We start from the raw sequence: 11,626 nt of genomic DNA, 5'->3' as shown, positions 1-11,626 counted from the left end.
ACTATCCACATATAAACCGTCAGTTATCCGTCGGTAATTTCTGACGGATTACAGACGGATTGAAAAAAAACATACCAAATTTTGACACACCCGACGAAAAGTTTATATCCGTCAGTTTTCCGTCGGTTATTTCTGACAGATTATCAACAGATCAAAAATCACCGACAAAAATTATATATCCGTCGGTAATCCGTCAGAAAAACTAACGGATAAAATCCGTCAGTAATTTTCTGACGAACAACCGACAAACTAATCTTCTGTCAGATATTCGTCGGTAAGCCATCGGTAATTCCCGACGGATCAATACCGTCAATAATTCCGTCAGTTATCGCCTTGTTTTCTTATAGTGGTGCTTTTCCTAGAATCTCATCTTTCTCACCGAATGATGGAAGGTGATCTGTTTTCTTCATTAGATTTTTGTATTGCTTCACTTTTGTTTCTAAATGTTATGGCTACAGACATAGCGCACCCTGGCGGACAATATAGAGAAAGTTTCACCGGCCGTTCAGTCACTTTCATCTTCTATTGAAGTATTTATTAGCGGCTGTTAAACGACGGAGCATGCAACTGATAAGAAAAACTGAGCCGATGTTAGGATTACGATTCAGAAATCAAACACATTTTATGTGCTTGAAGAACCATCGAAGAACATCGAATGGTATGAGGTATGAATACTGTTCCTTCAATTATTTCTCTAATATGGTGAATTATGATCGTCTTGCATTTTGTAAGTCAATCGATCTTTCAGATCGATATATGCAAAGCAGTTCTCCGATGATTCCGGAGGGTGATCGTAATTTTGATGGCGCGGTGGTTGTTGAGAGTTGATAGGAACATAAACCCTGGAAAGAGTAAAAGGTAGTTTCATATTTTTATCGATGTACTTACGGGAGTCAACTTCCGACGATGAACTTTCCTCAGAGATGTGGAAAGTCTTGCTTATAAGAGTTATTGAAGGAATCGTAGAAAGCTGAAACGTTTAGACTTAATGAGAATCTCCATTTTTCTTTGTTGAAACCTTGCAATGCTGCAACGTTGTTTGTTTTCCATATTTATTTGGACGATTTTGATTTACAATTTCTTGAAAAATAAATGATAACATAGTAAAATAATTCATCATTTCTTTGGTCATTTGCTTAAGTGTAATGATTTTAAGCGATAACATGTCTCTTGATGTCAGGAACAAGTTTTCGGAGGGAGTCCTAGATAAAAGGTTTGAAGTACAAAAAACTGACCCGGATAGAACCATGACTGAAAGACCAAATCTCATATTTGTTGTTTTGTTTCTCCCGTTTCAATCCAGTACTAACACACATTTTTGAATACGATAAACTAACTGTTACTTTTAGACACTAACAAGGATCTATACATGATTTCAGCTCGGAGAAGAGAGAGGGATAACTTTCTAATACGGGTATAGACACCATCATAATTGGTTTCCAGCATCCGCCAAAAACAAAAAAACATCTGAAAGGTAACTGCTCAGTGCTCACACGGGGATAGAGTTGACATAAAAATGAGGAAAATCAAAACATAGTCATATTATAAAATCAAAACATATTGGGTCTGTTCGTTTCGTTGACGCTGGCGGCAGCGGCAAACGCAACTTTTTTAATCGCCGCATTTAATTGACGTTCAAAATCAGAAGCTGCGTTTGTCGCAGCGTCATGCCGCAAGTACCTGCGGCAACCAAACAAACAACGATAGCTGCGGTTGACGCAGCCGCAGGTACTTGCGGCGACGAAACGAACAGACTCAATATCTTGCTTTATGCTTATGAAAAAAAAGTTTAATTAAAAAAATCTACAATATCTTCCTTGCATCTATGTAACTTATCGCATCGCAACATATAATTTCGTCGTAACACTATCGGAATTTTAATGCCCTTCTTTTTCACAGAAATGAGGTGAACCACAAGCACAGATTCTTCTTGCAGAAGTAGAAGCAAAGAAAATACTACATATTTACTCTGTAATTGGTTTCATATCTTTGTTTTTTTCCATGAATAATTTCCTTGCGGAAAGAGTAACTCCAGATCCCTTATACCATCAATGTAGTACTTTGAAGCATGTGTTTACTCTGATTTTCAGTGAGATATTACATGCCTAGCGTTTGTTCATCACACCAACTTGGACCAGAGCAATGCCATTTCACCTCCTCAATTGTGATGCATAATTGACCTTAGCAATGACATCTCATCTCTTCAGTTGTGGTGCATAACTGACCTTTAATAGTAAATAGAATATATAGCATGCTTTGTTTCGTCTCTTATCTTGGGCATATATATAGAGTAGTATGGTTTCTAACTCTGGATCGAATTGTAATTTTTAGCGAATTCTAATCCACTAATCAATGATATTTGTTATATACTTTGTTGATTGATTCTTTTAAATATATGACATCCTAGCTTTGTCTTCCCGGTCCCTTGATAAAATGAGACAGGCACATAAACAGAACTGAACATGCAATTGTGGGAGTCTAGCAGACTAGCACCACAGCAAGTGACAGCGAGAGACGCACCATGTCTTAAGTACCGTTTAACTACATGAAAAAATATCTAACATTGATAAGTCTTACTACCTATTTCAGAATTAGCATATTCAGATATTCATATTGTAAGTATAGATTAAAAAACAGAATTTCATTAAAAAAAAACAGTAGGTTAAAAATCTTTGTTCATAAAATTAGTTTACAACCCGCGCGTAGCGCGAATTAACTACTAGTTAAAATAAAAAGGCAAGCTAAGAGGCACACGAATGTGCGATAATTTTCTGAATTGGATTCGGAGAAAATGCCCACTTCACCCTTTTTTTTCTCTCTCTGTTTAATGCCCACTTTAGATAGCATTAATTTAGACATGATTATATATTATTTCGATTTCACAATTTCAATATGTAAAGAGTTTTTCATAAACTATTATATAATTTTATAGTTCATGTTTATCTTCTAGAATTTATACCAAACTAGATAAGGTCTGCACGATGTGCAGGTTTAAAAACTGTTAAAAAAAAAAAAAATTTAATCATAAACAATTTTTTGAAAATATATAAAAAAATATTTTCTAAAGTAAATATATAAATAATTTAAGTTAGAGAATATTTGTATTTACCTTCATACATTTATTTATATTTATATATTTTTAATATATTATAACAATTATTACAATATTCTAAAACTAAATTATATCCTACTAAAATTTTTGCCAAATACTCATCATTACAAATATTATTATTGTTAAATTTCAAAGACGTTTCACAACTTATTAACAAAATATTTTACATGCAACAAATTCGACAAAGCAACATTTAATAAGTTACCACATATAATTTTACTCTATGTTTTACCATTAAAAATATGTTCTTTCACCCAAAATTATTTTATTGTTAAAGTATGCTCTTTATCACCATTTATAAAATGTCTTCTATACAAATTAAACAAATTTTATGTTGATTTACTTTCATTTTGGCATAAGTATAGTTCTTATAATTACTAAAATTGTTTTGTGACATAATTTCTTTAACCATGAAGTTTTTTTTACTCCAAAGATATTTTCGATGAACAATTGGTAAAAATTATCTATTCGATTACAATGATTTTATGACTAATCCAATAAAATTTGAGAAATTGAAAAAAAGTTAATATAATATAATAAAAATAAAAATTTGAAAATTATAATCAGGATGATATATATAAGTCTTAGATCATTCGGATATACAAAATATATACTTTATATACAATCCAAAACATGACATATGTCATAATTACGTTAAGAATCAACAACCTATTTACTCTTTAGAAATATCCAATTATACTTAAACAACTTAAAGCTATGACGTCGTCTCAAATATTCTCGAATAAAAAATTCTCAACTTATTTTTACCCGAATCAAAAAGTCTCATATATTTCTCTATATACCTGGTTTTAACGGTTTTGTGAACCTTATTCTATAGAAAGCCACATAAATCCGGTTTGAAACCAATTTTAAAATGGTATACCATTCCAACTTCCCAAATTTGAAATCGCTTCTCAATTACTCGATTAAGCAGATCTTGTTTCAATACAAGAATTATCAACATTATTCAGAAAAGACAACTCTAAATTTTGACCAAAATTATCAACCACCGACTTATCTTCCAAACTTATAATGCTATTAACTATAGAATCAGTTTTGGAACCTCCATCAATGTCTCTATCCTCAATTATATTAGCGGGCTTATAGACTTCGATTTCATTTATTGCATCTGATAGCTTCCATTGAAAAACCCGCACAAATCAAAGACCCACGCAATAGATCGACAATATATAAGAAAAAATATTAAAGATCAAAGCTTTCGATAGAAACATGTAATGTTATGTAGATATAATGTTATTTCCTTAATTAGCTGTCTTATTATGTTTCAACAATAATAATTCTTTTGACATAACTTATGTTATTCTTTTTAAATTTGTTATTCACTATTTATTTATTAATAAGCTAATAATATACATGCTTAGTGAATTACTTTTTTTGTTTATACATGTCAAAATCTTATTGAGAAAATGCGTATATTATAAGTAACGTACAATGGAAAATAGATTAGTTTTGTTAATTTTCTTTTTTGATTTAGATTTTTTTTAGATATAAACATGTAAATTTTATTTAGATTTGATGTTATTTTCTTAATTATCTGTTTGAAAAATAATATTATTTTGACACGTTTCAATATCTCATCAATGTACTTGACACATGTCATGATCTAATGGCTAATTTAAAAACCCTATTTTATATATTACTAGAATTTGGACCCGCGCATGCGGGATTTTAATATTTTTTTAATCAATATAAGTATTGAGCTCAAATATAATTATTCAAACTTTTGAGTATAAATCTATATAAACACTAAACTTACTTTACTAAGTGATATATTGTTGAAGATAATATTTATTTGTTATATCTATTTGCGTGAGATTTTATTTGAATTTTATCAATAAGAATCATTGAATATAAATACAATTATTTCAAGATTAAAAGATAAATCTGTATAAAGACTGTACTTATTTTACTAATCTATATATATGTCATATATTGTCTAGTGTCGAAATAATGTTTTTTTGACAAATTAATAATATATCATGTGATAACAAAAAAATGACTTAAGAACCTTAGTGGAAAAAGAAACAATATTGTCGACAATCTTCTGATCTTTTATCCTTAGAAGAGTTCATTTTATAATCATATCCCATGAAAACATATTTTTAAAAGTTCTAACGTCGAATGTCAGTTGTTGACCTAATTATAGAGACCATTTAAACATATTGATATCCCACATTAAATGCAAATATACAAAGTTTGATGAACAATTTTAGTGCTATGTCGCTACAATGTGGTTGTCCAAATGCATCATCTGCCATAATAGAATTTCGACCAAGTCAAGAATGTCTAAATAGGGAAACGTTTAAACCTGACAACGAATATCCGTTAACTAAAAAACATGTTCACACTAAAATTGATTTTTTTTAAGATGTTCATTTTTTCTATATTTTCTGACCATTGATTTTGTTTTTTTAGATGAACTATCTTTTCCAAATTATTTTTCATAGTTTTCCAAAAAAAAAATGTGAACCTTACAATATCTTTGTTTTAGATGAAAACTTTTAAATTGAGTTAAGTAATTAATTTTTTTTTTGTCATCATTGAATCGACAAGACCAATCTCTACTATGTAGGGTAACACGACTTAGTGGAGTCGAACTCTGGTGGGTTCGGTCGTAGAAGTGGTCCTGTAACAACTTGACTAAAGATATTTCCCTAATTTTTTATTTTTTATAAGTGAAATTTAATAATAAATCTTTGTAATATATGTTTCTTAGAAACTAATGTTCCACTTCAATTTTATTTTTCTGTTTAGATTTTTATAAATAAAATTACATAAATTGTTTTTTACTCCACCATGCATTAAAATCTTACTTCCATTCTAAAACTCATTAACCCATTATAAATTTTGGAATATGATCATTTTTTGGTTATAATTTGAATAATAACACTATTACTATAACAAATTCATAGTATTATTTTTAATATTTTAAAATTTTTATTTATTTTACTTGTTTCATTTATATATTTATTATTTTTATTATTTACTAAAAAAATTTATGGTATTGTTTATCCTATTTTAAAATTTAATTAGTTTTATTTAATTCGTTTTTATATATTTTTAAGTATTATTAATTATAAATAATAAATAAGCAATTAATGATTATTTAAAATAGTATTTTTAATGCAAAAACAAAAGAAATATTGATTTGGTGTATGATGGTGTGGAGGAAGGAGAAGAGATAAAAGTTAACTTTATATATATAGAAGATTATTAACATAATAAAAAATTAGTTTAGACTTCAATTCAAGCTTTTTTCCCAAGACTGCCAATCCGTTTTTCATGATTTTCGTTTTCTTTGTTTTTTTCGCATGTGACTTCACAAATCTTGTTGTAATACTCAGTGTCCGAAATTGGCTAACTATAGAGACGTAATTTTTTTTTTTTTTTTATTGTGCTAACAATGACGTAAAATGTAATGTATTAGGTTATATAATATAATTATATGACTAAATATATATGGCACATAGTATATTTATTTTACCATGTAGTTGTTGAGAATCTTTTGTAAATGAAATTTTGATATGGATGGCATATAATATATTTATCTTAGTTGTTTTTTTTAAATATAATAAGATTACAATTATCTTATACTTTCTTTTACTAAGCTTTAAAACTGTGATTTCTGATCGTTAAAATTGACAAGTATCACTATCGTATAAGTTATTAACTTTGATATTTAATCGTTAAAATTAACACGTATCATGATCTGGTGATTTTTTAACTTTAATCTCGTTAAAACTAATACATGTCATAATATGTTGACTTTCTAACTTTGAGAACCAAAATTTATATAATAAAATATTAAAGTACATTAATTTAACTAGAAAATTAAATATTTAAAATTAACTCGATGTTGTAGCGCCACCATGGAAAGGATACACATACACGTATCTTAGAAAATTGACTTTACTATATTATACTTTGGTTCGGAAGAAAGTAACGTGTGTGTGTTTGTGTCCGTGTATACTTTTTTTTGTCAACTGATATTATAAAACTTAGAAGGACTTAGAAGGATGCATGGTGAATTACAGCTTAGCCGACGGAAAATAAGAATATTCCTAAAGTCTAAAACTTAAAAGAGGGAAACTAAACCGGCGAACAAACAGAAGTTTTTGCAGACATAAAACGAAACTAAGGTAAAAATTACAAAGTAGAGAAATTAAACTCAAAACAGAGGATGAACCCTTAAAATAAAGAAATAGGCAACAAGGCATAAACCCTCACATGATACACTAGTTTTAGGATGCAAGAAAAAACCCTTCTCTTCAAACACTTGGATGAGAACTACCAAGGATGCCCACAGCCAATCCCAAGCTAAGAACAACCACCCCATATCATAAAGAGAACCAATCTCTTGTAGCAGAAGCAAAGATTTCATAACCCAGCAAGCAAAGACTCGAAATGCTTCCGAATGCGACGATGACGACAACAACGTCCAGAATCGTCTGTGTAGAAGCCTTACAAAAATGCAGATAGATCTCACCTAATCTGCAAAGCAAGTACAAGGAGCGCAGCCTAACCTCTCAATACAACCGAACTCAAAGCACAAAGATGGAATAAAGAAGATATCAACCACAACGAACAAACAAACCAGAGAAGAGCCCACTGCAAACAACTAAGACTAGCATAACTTCTAAACAAACCGAAGCCTAAACTTAGAAAGGAGACAACCTTAAGGGAATCAAAGGCTGGAAAGGTAGACCAAGGGTGATGGACGAGAAATTGGTTGGGCGGATAAAACGCAATCACAACCAAACAGCACAAGCAGCTTCAAAACAAAGAGAAGCACATGAACGGAAGCAAACGAAAGGAAGGGTCAACACAATTAATTTGGGCCTAGTAGACACTAATTCGAGACTGATGCATAATGTCGCAGTTTAGTTGCCAATTTGCGACTAATTTTGAGACCAATTTGATAGTCGCCAAACATTGCGACTAAACAGCTACTCATTAGCGACTGATATATTTAATTTGGGCCTTACACCAGATTTGGGCCGTAACAAAATGGCGAAAACCAAATCGATCTCATCCCCCAAGATACCCTAATCCCTCATTTCTCTCATCCGCCGAGAAAACCCTAGATCTCAATTGCTCTCAATCGAGAAAAGTCTAAATCTTCAGCCATGTCCTAATAGCTCTCGATTTTGATGGCTGGAGTAAAGAAAAGAGGCGGAGGAAGAAGAAACCCATCTAATTGAACCTCTGGAACCTCACAAACAGTGAATCAAAGACCTGCCAATCTTCCCAGCCATTATGCCTTCACGCCGGCGAACCAGCGAGACCCAGACACTAATTCTCAGGGAATTCTTGTCCTCCAGCCTCCAGCGAGACCTACACTTACTTACAGAGACTATGCACCTCCGACAAATCTGTTCCATAACACGAGGAGATTTCCTGGAACATCCCCATCCATAAAAGCTCTAATCAGGCGTCCTTTTCCTCAACCTCTCGCCTCCGCGATGAATCCACCAGAATTCTCTAGTCCACTTTGAGAGTCTCCTCAACCGTCAGTCACGAATCATCACCGACAGTCTCCTCAAGTCTCGAATCTACCTCGAGAGTCTCCTTTACCTCGACAGTCTCCTCACGTCTCAAATCATGGCGACCTTCTTCTCAACCTAGTCAAACTCGAGCAGCTTCTGCATCGCATCACAGTTCTCAAGCGCAAAACTCACATGAGGAAGAAGAAGCTGATTCTGAGGATGACGGTTTAAGGCAATCAAATCTCCCAGCTGATTTCTCGCTTCTTTACATGACATGCTAATCAAACCAGGCCGTGAGTTGTATACCACTGTCCTCTCTCCCTCATTAGAGCGTGGAATTACTTGGTAAGATTAGAATTTTTAGTTGATTAGATTGATTAGAATTTTACTTGGATTGATTAGAATTTTTAGGTTTGTTTGTGTTTGGAACACTTGTGTTTATGTTTGATTAGAATTTTAAGAATTTTGTATTTCCGATTTGTTTATGTTTGAAGGTTTGGTAAAGACAAGTCATCACTTACCCGAAAGATTACAAATATCTTTACAAATAAGTTTGATGGTCCATATTACAGTTGGGGTTGTGTTCCTACTGCAAGGAGAGAAAAATACTTCTTAGAATTTGTGGTAAACTTCTACTCCTTTCAATTTGATTTCTGTATTTATAGTTATTTTTTTTGGTTTTTGTTATCAATAACACTAGTCTTCTTTTGTAGAAAACACACAACTGGAATCCCTCACTAACCAGTGTGGTTCAAAAAAAGTTCAATACCATTTGTCAAAACCGTATGAAAGACATGGTTTCCAAGGCAGCAGCTCAGTGAGATTAAGCGAAATTGAGTTGGATTGAGAATTGGAACCCAGAAGAATCCATGGCAAAGAGTACAACCATTTCAGCAGCTTGAATGTCTGACCGTAATAGTCTTGGCCCTCACAAGCATGTATCAGGGCTGAAGTATTACTTACAAATCAAACAAGAGATGTTTAGTTACATCATAACCTTTTCATTGTTTAATTAGTTGATATCAGATGGTTCTTAACCTTTTAATTGTCTAACTTTTCAGGAAGTGAAATTGGGAAGGCCGCCAACTATTCCTGAAATTTTTCTCAGGACTCATACCAAAAAAGATGGTACTTTTGTGGATAAGAAAGCACAAGCGGTTCATGAGGCATATAAGAAAAAAAGGGAAGCTAAGTTGGTTTCTCTGGATAATGATGAGTCTTCTGATGGTACTTCACGTTGATCAGAGCTATCCCACGAGGAGGATGATGAGCTCTTTCTTTAGGTAATTTGATAAGCTATTAAGTTTTTCATTGTTAAGTAATTATGTTAACTTTTTCTCTTTGTTTTGTTTATGCAGTCTACTTTCATAAATGATAAAGGAACATACTTTGGAGTTGGAAGCCTAGGGAGTTACATCAACGGAAGCGGAAGTACCCTGGAAGCTCTTCTACTTTCACAAGCCTGCAACAACAGCTTGAAGAAGCTAACCGCAAAATAGAGGAACAAGAACCTCTACAAGTAGAGCTTGACGTAAAGGCTTCACGGGTTGCAACTGAGGCTTTACGGGTTGCATCTGAGCAACAAGCAGAGATCTCACGCTTGGTGAGCTTCCTCAAGACTAACCAAAATTATGTCGCCTTCCTCGAGTCTCAAGCCAATGATCCAACCTCTGATGATGATGATGTTCAAAGTTAGGTTCCTTCACTATCCCTCCTTCCCTCATGATTATGAAAAGTTTTGTAATATTTGCGACTTGTACTCTTGCATGTTTGGATGTTTTCTAGAACTTATGTTGGATGTATAATTAAACTTATGTCTTTGTTTAATTTCATTTTTGTTTTGTTTTAGTTATAGTTTTCATAATTAGTTCTGGCAAAATCAAATAATTCATTTTTACCAGATTTTTTTTAAAAAATGATAATTCAACAGTCGTAAAACAGTAACCGAAATGTATACAAAACAGTAACCAAAACAGTCGCAAATGAGTGACCAGATCAGTCGCCAAAGCGTTGCAATTCACTCGCTAAAGCATTGCAATTCAGTCGCAAATTTAGCGACTGTTTGGTGAGGGAAGAATGACCACAATTATCAGTCGCTAATTAGTTGCTCCGTGTCGACTGTTTAGCGACTGATTATTTTAGCGACGCACTGTTTAGCGACTACGTATGTCAGTCGCCAATCAGTCGTTGATAAGTAGTTTGCGACTGTATAGTGACTGTTTTTGTAGTCGGCAATTCCATGTTTTCTTGTAGTGCAAGCTGATATATTATTTTTCGAGTCGTACCGTGGAACTACTAGCTCTAGAATTAAAACCATCAACTTGCAACCACAAAACCCATTAATGACCGCTCCTACCGCAAAGACAAAACCTAAGAACGAGACTCAAACCAAACCACAAGACTCTCCAATCAAGGGCCAAACTTCAACTACATCTACAAAACTACACACCTAACCCTAGCTAGACGGTACATGATAAACACAGGAAAGTCAGCTTACTCAACCAGGAGACAACAAGAACCCATGGCCACAGATCCAAGAAGCAAAATTCTTTCACCTAAGAGATCAGGACATCGCCGAAATTGACAAAGGCAAAAGAAACTTCTCCTGAAAACCACCGGGGGAGGACGAACAAACGCTCGGAACGTCGATTAAGCCTCACTATGAATACCTTCTCAATTGCTGAGCATACTAACCATTCCATCGATCCACCAGAACTAACTGCGGTGAAACAAACAGAAGTAAAAACAAACGAAAAAGAGGGCATCGGACTCCTCTCACAGCTACGGCGAGAAGCACCGGTCACCGGAGAGAGGAAACGGAGATTTGATATTTTATGCGATGGCTAGGGCGAACTCGGGGTCGGAGGAGAGAAAAAAAAAATTTCGGAGTTGACAAAAAGGTACCACATGAGATTGTTTGTGTCGGTGTATACATAAACCTAACTTACGACGAAAATACTAAATTGTTTTTAAATAAGGAATTTCCAACTTGCAAGCATACATGCTT

This window comes from Camelina sativa, chromosome 16, assembly GCF_030686135.1.
Source record: "Camelina sativa cultivar CO46 ecotype springtype chromosome 16, ASM3068613v1".
In the NCBI taxonomy this organism is placed as follows: Eukaryota; Viridiplantae; Streptophyta; class Magnoliopsida; order Brassicales; family Brassicaceae; genus Camelina; species Camelina sativa.
Note: the sequence above shows the minus strand (reverse complement) of the source record.